The sequence below is a fragment of the Heteronotia binoei genome, chromosome 1 (assembly GCF_032191835.1).
Source record: "Heteronotia binoei isolate CCM8104 ecotype False Entrance Well chromosome 1, APGP_CSIRO_Hbin_v1, whole genome shotgun sequence".
In the NCBI taxonomy this organism is placed as follows: Eukaryota; Metazoa; Chordata; class Lepidosauria; order Squamata; family Gekkonidae; genus Heteronotia; species Heteronotia binoei.
The window spans coordinates 231,714,529-231,723,138 of NC_083223.1; the positions used below are offsets into that span (position 1 = coordinate 231,714,529).

Below are 8,610 nucleotides of genomic sequence, written 5' to 3' on the forward strand. Positions count from 1 at the left end.
CCAATATTGCATTTGCCTCAACTCATTTGACACATTGAAGCCCACTTGCCCAGCCTCAAAAGATTCAAGTGGAGTGCCTCACAGTCATCCTTGGTTCTCACTGCCATGAACAAATTAGTGTCATCTGCAAACTTAGCCACGTTACTGCTTACTCCAAATCATTAATGAACAAGTTAAAAAGCACCTGACCTAGTACTGAACCCTGGGGTACCCCACTGCTTACCACTGTGAAACATGCCCATTTATACTCACTCTCTGTTTCCTGTTAATTAAATAGTTTTTAATCCACAAGATGAATTGTCCTCTTATCATAGCCTAGAGGTGGTATGTGTGTCAGGGGTGGGAGACAAAACAGCAAGCAAGTAAAGAAGAAGCAGTCACGTCTTACTTGATTTGGTAGCACATATACTAAAACTGGAATGATACAGAGAAAATTAGCGTGGCCCTGAGCAAGGATGACATGCAAATTCATGAAGCATTCCATACTTTTGTTCTCTTATGTTCTTATGTGTCTTTGAACATGAGTGGAGAAAGTGTCAAATGCGGCCCTAGGAAGGACTGTGCCACTTGCAAGCACTGATGGTGGTGGTTTTCTTGGGGTGCTTTTGGGAGCTTACTGACAAGGACCTGAGAAACAGGCTGGAGCCTCCTCGACCATGTTTATTCTCTTGGCATAGCAATGTGTTATGTGCTATGTTCTTTCTGTGGTTACTCATTTAAAAACTGCATTCAAAAGAAGAGCACAATAAATGGTCATTTTGACCCTAAATTCTGCCCTCCAATCTCCACTCCCTGCTGGTTCCCCCTCACTTTCTTAAACTCAGTTTGCAATATCTATTTAAAAAAAAAAAAAAGCTTAAATAAATCTTTGCATGGTTTTTGTCTTCACTGACTTTACCAAACAAATCCAATTATTTCCAGCATTTATTTCAAGTGCATCATACAACTAAACTTTCCATAAGTCTTCTAATGCTTTCAACCCCTACTGGCAGTAAAACAAAACCACTGATTACCATCAAAGAGTAGGAAAATCTTAAGTCTTGCTATTGAAACATAATAAACCACAAAATTGATTATAATTTTTTTACATCCTTGATCACATTACTGTAATCTAGGTTAGTTGCTTTTGAGACTAGGATCTACATTACTGTTTTCTGTAAGACTGTATCATAGCTGCTTTTACCATTTCATTTTCTTTTGGGACCACCATCCTGTTTGCATTGCTACACCTTCATTTACTAGACATATGATAGGATGCCCTTTTATTAGTTCAACTTGGACTATGATTAGAAGTTTCAGAAGATCATTGCAGGCTCATTTTAATAATGGAGCAACTTGAAGAAGTTACCTCTGGAGGCAGAGCTGGGAAAGTGGCAGTAGGGTTGCTAACTGGCCTAGAGGAAAAATTTCTGTCCCTTTAATAAAGACTTTTAATTATTTACCAGGTGATGTTATTTACTTCCATGGCTCAAAAAGCTTCAGTTGCCCATTTCTACACATTAAAGCCTCCATTAAAGGGACAGGCCATTTTTCCCCAGACCAGCTGGCAACTCAAAGGGGCACCCTTCTGTTCTGTCCATAACCAGTATGCCACAAACCAACTGCTAGAATCACAAGCCATACAAATTGTGAGATTCTGTCTTGTAAAACTTCTTCTGTTCATGATAGTTTGGACAGCATTTATAATCATCCACATCCAGAGCAACCAAAATGGTAGCCAAACTCTCAAAAACAATAGTCTTGTGACAGTTCAGGAAACACCTGTGGTATATGCACAGTCTGCTGTGTTGGTATTAAAAACAGCCATGACAACAAAGAGAATTATTTCCTCTGGGGCTGGCACACTAAAGCCAGCATAATGGAAAGCACCCCCAGGGGGGTCAGACAGCACATGGCCTGCTACCAGAACAGGGACAGGCTGTGTGCACCCTGGAGGAGTGATCACACCACTCAAGCTCTTGAATGATGCTTTCCTGGCATTCAAATGGCCAAGAAAGGTGCCCCAGAAGTGCTTTAGCTTTGCTACCGCTTCCTACCTGGTAGCTTTTTGAAGCAGCAGAGCAACAGTGGAGGACCAGATAAGAGCAGGAATGAGGTGGGACCCAGATGTGCGCATCTGAATGTGCAGGGCTTTTTTGGTAGAAAAAGCCCAGCAGGAACTCATTTGCATATTAGAACACAGCCCCTGACATCACCATTGTTTTGCACAGGGCTTTTTGTAGGAAAAAAACAGTAGGAACTCATTTGTGTATTAGGCCACACCCCCTGACCCAAGCCAGCCAGAACTACATTCCTGTGCATTCCTGCTCAAAAAAAGCCCTGTGAATGTGCCTTTTTGATCTGGACATGGGCCATTTCTGTGTCCCAGTTGGCCATCTGAATTCAGCCTATCTGATCTTCTGCTTACACTGCCTCCGATTCCTGACCCTGTATGGCTGCCTGACTCTGAACAATTCAATGAGACTGAAGCACATAGTTAAATGCTTAAGTCCCAATGGATTTTGATGGGATTAAAGAGCATGTAACTGCACCCATTTACTTCTGTGAGGCTAAGTAACTTTAGATCTGTTTGGGCTTAATTGAAGTTAACACTGAGCAGATAATGTATCTATATAGCACCTTCTAATGTTAATGCAAATTTAGGCCTAATAAATGATATTTTGTGTGGGAATTAAATGATACCCATATAGAAAATGCAGTTGGAAAAAATATATGCAATATTACATCCCAAAAGGTATTTCTTCTCCACTGATATGTGCTTAAAACTGCTTTAAAGTTTAAGTCCCACTGAACAAAATGTGATGCATTCAAGCAGTCTTTGCAAAGTTAATACACTGAGTGAAATACATATAAAGTTCCATGATCAATTGTTAGAATGTAACTGTTTTCCAGTTAACTAGCCACCTTTAAAGAAGATTTTAAAAAACTTTTTGGAAGGGTGTAAGGCTTACTTTTTTAGAAGTTAATGTTGTTTTATACTTCCTGGGCCTGGATAAAATTTTCCCAGGCTGTTGGTGTTTTGGGCAGTTTTATATGGTTTGTTTAATTATTTATACAGTTGTAAAGACTGGTGGTGGCAGGGGATATATCTTCTAAGCAGGCCTTTCCTTTCTTTGTTAACTGATCTGCCCAGGTCTACACTACTGCCCTCAGGCCAAGAACCCTGTGGCTCTTCCCATTCAGCTTGGGCCTCTGAACCTGCCCAGAACCTGTCAGCAGAGAAGAAGTTCAGTGGGATCTGCTACTAACCAGCTAACTAGCAGGTTCTCCTCCAAGTCCTCTCCTTCCAGAAGTGCCTCTGGGCATGCCCAGGCATTAAAAACTTACAAGCAGAGCATAGGATAATAAACTCAATGGGAGATTATTCAGATGTTCGTAGCCAACTCCACACCTGTCATCTTGGTGTCTACCTATTCAGAGGCAGCATATCCTAGAATTCCAAATGATGAGGACAAAAAAGAAGCACACCTTGCTTCTAAGTTTCACAAATGCCTGTGGATGACCATTTGTGGAAACAATACTGACCAGGAAATGGGCCTCAGTCCAATGTTGCATTTTGTTGCAGTGAACTTTTGTTATTTTTTCAGTAAAAGTAAATGGAGGTATACATTAGGCATTTAATTTTGGATTGTCAGGATGTGTGTGACACACTTTGAGGATACTGAGGGAATCATGTACTATATATGGCAGATTTGTGAAATGAGGGAGGGGAGAATAAGGAGACTCTGAAAGTAAGTATAGTAAAGTATAGCAAGATCTTGCCTACCAAAGTTGACATTGCAGTTTTAATCATTAAGATGCCACAGGGATCCTGGTAAACTGTGCCACAGGAGACTAGCAAGGCTGCCCTTAGTGGAATTTATATTGACTTGTTTTACATGTACATGTACATCCTGAATTGTGGTACTAGGCACCACAATGCCACGCATCACAATGACAGCGACAATCTTTGAAAGAATAATCATATCAGCAAATTAAAAAGTTGAATGCACTGATGATAAAAATAATTTACCCAAGCAGCAACAGAATAAAAGGAGAGAAACATTAATCCCAGAATACAGCAGTCCAAACAAAGGTTAAAGCAACCAACACTTAGACAAGCTATCCAAATGCCTTTTGGAAATTACCTCTCATGGGTCATTTTGTAGAAAAAAAGGTGCAGGAGCTCAGTAGCATATTTCATTTGCATATGCCCCAGGATCTGTGTGCAGCAGGGAGAAAACTCCCCACTGCATGCAGACCTTGGCTGGAGGTTCAGGAGCTGTGCTCCTGTGAGCTCCTGCTGAATTCAAGCCCTGTTACCTCTTTTATACATACATACATTCAGGCCTCAGATTCAGTGGGAGCTCACAGGAGTGCAGCCCCTACGCCTTTTTGAGAGTTCCACCTCATCCTTCTGAGAGTTCCACCTCATTGTCCATTGAATAGTAGGTGCAGCTGCATAACAATCCCTGGATGAGCTCCACCACCTATTTTTCTACAAAATGACCACTGCATACATACATATGTGCATATACATGTACACGTATGTATGTATATATGTGTGTGTGAGAGAGAGAGAAGGCCAAGAGGGAAGTAGCACAAAGAAGCTCTCTGAATGATGGTGGTGTTGGGATAAATTTGAAGCAGTGCTCTTGTCAGCATTGACTGAGGTGGAGCAAAGTGCTGATGCCAACTCCAGCTGTGAAATTGTTTTTCATTTAATTTCTCAAAACTAACAAACTTCCCATCACTTCATTATTATTTGAGAAAGCAAACATCTACTGAGCTCCAACCAAGACACCAAGGGACAATTTTCCCACTCTAATCTCACACACTTCCCACTCACTTTGTTCAAAGCAGATCAATCAACATCAAGGGGATTTGGGGAGGAATGTCTGCATGTCAGAGACATAGCAGAAGAAGGTCTTGCAAGTACTGTGCTGGAGAGTGGCAGAAAAGTTTAGATTCTTGGTATCTAATATTTAATAGCGGCAGGGCTTTTTTTGAGCAGGAATGCACAGGAATGCAGTTCCAGCTGATTTGGCCTAATACACAAATGAGGGTTCTAGGTAAAATGCCCAAAGGAAAAATGCCCAAAGAAAAAATCCCATGGGCATAAATGCTCTCAGGAAAAAAGCCCCCATGGATACATGCCCCCATGGAAAAATGCCCACATGGAAATAAACCCACATGGAAAGAAGCCCACAAGGAAAAAAGCCTATACTGAAAGAAGCCTACATGGAAAGAAGCCCACATGGAATAGGGTTGCCAAGTCCAATTCAAGAAATATCTGGAAACTTTGGGGGTGGAGCCAGAAGCAAGGTTGTGACAAGCACAATTGAACTCCAAAGGGAGTTCTGACCATCATATCTAAAGGGACCACTCTCCTTTTAAATGCCTTCCCTCCATAGGAAATAATGAAGGATAGGGGCACTTTATTTTGGGGTTCATAGAATTGGACCCTCTGGTCCAATCCTTTTGAAACTTGGAGGGTATTTTGGGGGGAGGCACCGGATGCTATGCTACAAATTTGGTGTATCTACCTCAAAACACAACCCCCCCCCAGAGCCCAAGATACCCGTGGATCAATTCTCCATTATACCATTTTTCTTATTAATTCCAACTATGTTTTTTTTTTTATTTCTTCCTTTCAGATACTTGCCAGAGTCAGTCCTGCTTAGCTTCTTAGATCTATGAAGCCTTAACTACTTCTGCTATTTAAGAAAGAGAAGCTATCACAGAGCAGGAAGTAATTTGTCTTCACCAAAACCATACAATTTGACATTCCTGAAAAATATAGGCAACTGATACTTCATGATTCAGGTGTGGAAAAATCCAGACAGGTTTTAGGTGATAGAGATCTTATGCTTGAATTAAACAAAGATACCATCTATGGAGATGGCACCTTTCATAAAGTGCCAAATATGTTTTATCAACTGTATACATGGCATGCCAAGGTGGGTAATTTATATCCACCATGTATTTACATTTTACTTCAAAAAAAGAATATGGACACCTATAATAGAATATTTGAAATAATGAAGCTATTGATTCCAGATCTGTCACCTCAAAAAGTTTTAGTGGGTTTTGAGAAGGCTTGTATGATTGCAGTGAGGATTGCCTTTCCACACGCTGAGGTCAAAGGGTGTTATTTTCACTTGTGTCAGAGTCTCATTAGGAAAATCAATGGTGTTGGCTTGAAGACTGAATATGAACATAATATGAACATAAAAATTACACTGAAATCTCTTGCTGCATTAGCCTTTTTATCTCAATCAAAAATGTGAAAACTGTTTTTGATGAGCTTGCTGCCACATTTCCAGATGAAGACAGATACAATGCACTGCTCATGTACTTCTTTTCAACATATAGGCCCTTTTCACACTTACCAGTGGAAGCCGGAAAGGAGTCGGTATTGTGCCGCCTTGCAGTAATCCGAGACAGGGATGGGAGTTTTCAGACACATGGTTTTTTTCCCGGTAGGGTTCCGTGATTGAAGCAAGCCATTTCACACTGTTCCGCTTTTATCTCGCTTCCACCAGCGCCAGCCGTTTTCGCCTGCTGGCGCGTGATCTCCGGCTTATTTTTTGGGGGGGGAACGTCGGCAAAGATCGCTATAGCGTTGTATCACAACAGCACCACCATAGAGATGACTAGGCTCCATTGAGATAAGTTACCAAGTTTCAGCGGCAGCGATCTATGGTGATGCTGTTGTGATATGTCACTATAGCGCTATAGCAATTTTAGCCGACGTTCCAAAAAAAAAAAAAAGCCGGGGATTGCACGCCGGTGGGCGAAAAAGGGCGCGAAGACTGCTCCCGGGTTAGATACTGGACATTTCACACAGCGCCCCATAGCGATTTCAACCCGGAAGGAGGGGTTGAAAAGTGGAAGAAGCTGCTCTTTGTTAGTAACAACTCAGGCATGCCTCACTACCGAGACAGCCACGGGACTGTGTGAAAAGTTGAGAGTATTCCGGTAGCAGCCAGTTACTGAATCAGGTCTGTCTGAAATGCCAATAGAAACCCGTTACTGTTCAGTAACTGACCAGCTGCCATACCGGAATACTTAGGCTGTGTGAAAAAGATCATATTGAGGGCGCAACAGGTAGAGATCCAGTTTCCTATAAGAATATGGAATCATCATGATGCAACCCTGGAACGGTTACCAAAGACTATAAACTGTTGTGAGGGATTTCACAATGCTCTTACTTCCTTGTTCCATTTCAGTCATCCCAATGTATGGTCTCTATTCAATGGACTGCGGAGGGACCTGGCTTGTCACAAACTAACATTGGCTAAAGCACAGGCAGGTCACCTAGAGGTGAAAAATGGGAAATATGAGGCACTACATTACATGGTTGCCACTTTTGTGCAGCAATATGAGCAGGTGGAAGATAAACCTAATTGCTTAAAGAGATTGGCTAATTTGCAATGAAGAATTATATCTGATTTATTATGTTGTTAAATAATTGCTGCTTTTACTATTAGGGTTAGACAGTCTTTTGTTGCGGTCACTGGGTGTACCACAATGTATTAACATTAAAAAGTTTGACAAATTGTAAATTAATAAAGTTAAAATATTTAATTTTATTTAAATATATTTCTATATAGAGTTTAATTTCTGTTATTATTGTTTTTCCTTCTTAATAAAGTTCATTGATAACAAAATGGGCACTTCTTGTTGCACGTGAATATGACATATTGTAATCGTAAAATGATAATATAAAAATAACAAAATGGTCACTTTTTGTTGCATGTGAATATGACTTATTTTAATCCTAAAATAACAACAAAATATTATTAATGTTATCCACAATTATAAACATCTATGGTGCTTTACATATTTTTCCATGTGGGCTTTTTTCTATGTGGGCTTCTTTCAGTATGGGCTTTTTTCCATGTGAGGTTCTTTCCATGTGGGTTTATTTCCATGTGGGCATTTTTCCATGGGGGCATGTTTCCATGGGGACTTTTTTCCTGCGAGCATTTATGTCCATGGTTTTTCTTTCTTTGGGGTTTTTTTCCTTTGTGATGTTTTCCTTTGTGCTTTTTTTCAGTTACTGTAAATGAGTTCCTGCTGGACTTTTTCTACCAAAAAAGCCCTGGTAGTGGCGTGATAATGATGCCAAAGAAGTCCAACTACTGTTCTAGAGGGAAAAAAAACTTGGGTGTTCTTTGTACCTTGCTCTCCCCACAGCTGGAATGCTATATTGTTGCACGCTAATGACAGTTCTGATCATGATGATCATTTTTGAACCATAGATTGCTTGAGTTGTAACTCATTCTCTTAGCCAATACAATACAGCAGCTCTTTTCTTTACATGGATTGCTAAGTTCCAACAAATGATCATTTTTAAATATTACACCACTTTTTTTTTCTGGAGCAGGAAAACAAAAAGCTCTCACTCAGACACACTGGAAGCTTGCTTAGATTGTTTCAAATCATTTGTGCTGCACTTGCCACAATTAGTCGATGCATTAGAGGTGCTTACTCGTGTTTCATATCCTCATCATTATGCATGCATGCAGACAAAAAATACTTATCCATCTTTGTACACAATTAGGGCCCTCAAGGCACCAAATGGTTTTTAAAAGCTATATAGCAATTTTAAAAACAGTACATATG

The 8,610-nt window shown here is 40.4% G+C and overlaps 1 non-coding gene across 1 annotated transcript; it reads left to right on the forward strand.

Moving 5' to 3' along the window:
- The first annotated feature begins 388 nt into the window (after positions 1–388).
- Positions 389–490, forward strand: LOC132589253 (U6 spliceosomal RNA). The gene has a single exon (XR_009556565.1). It is a non-coding gene; the product is annotated as a U6 spliceosomal RNA (small nuclear RNA).
- Positions 491–8,610: the final 8,120 nt, after the last annotated feature.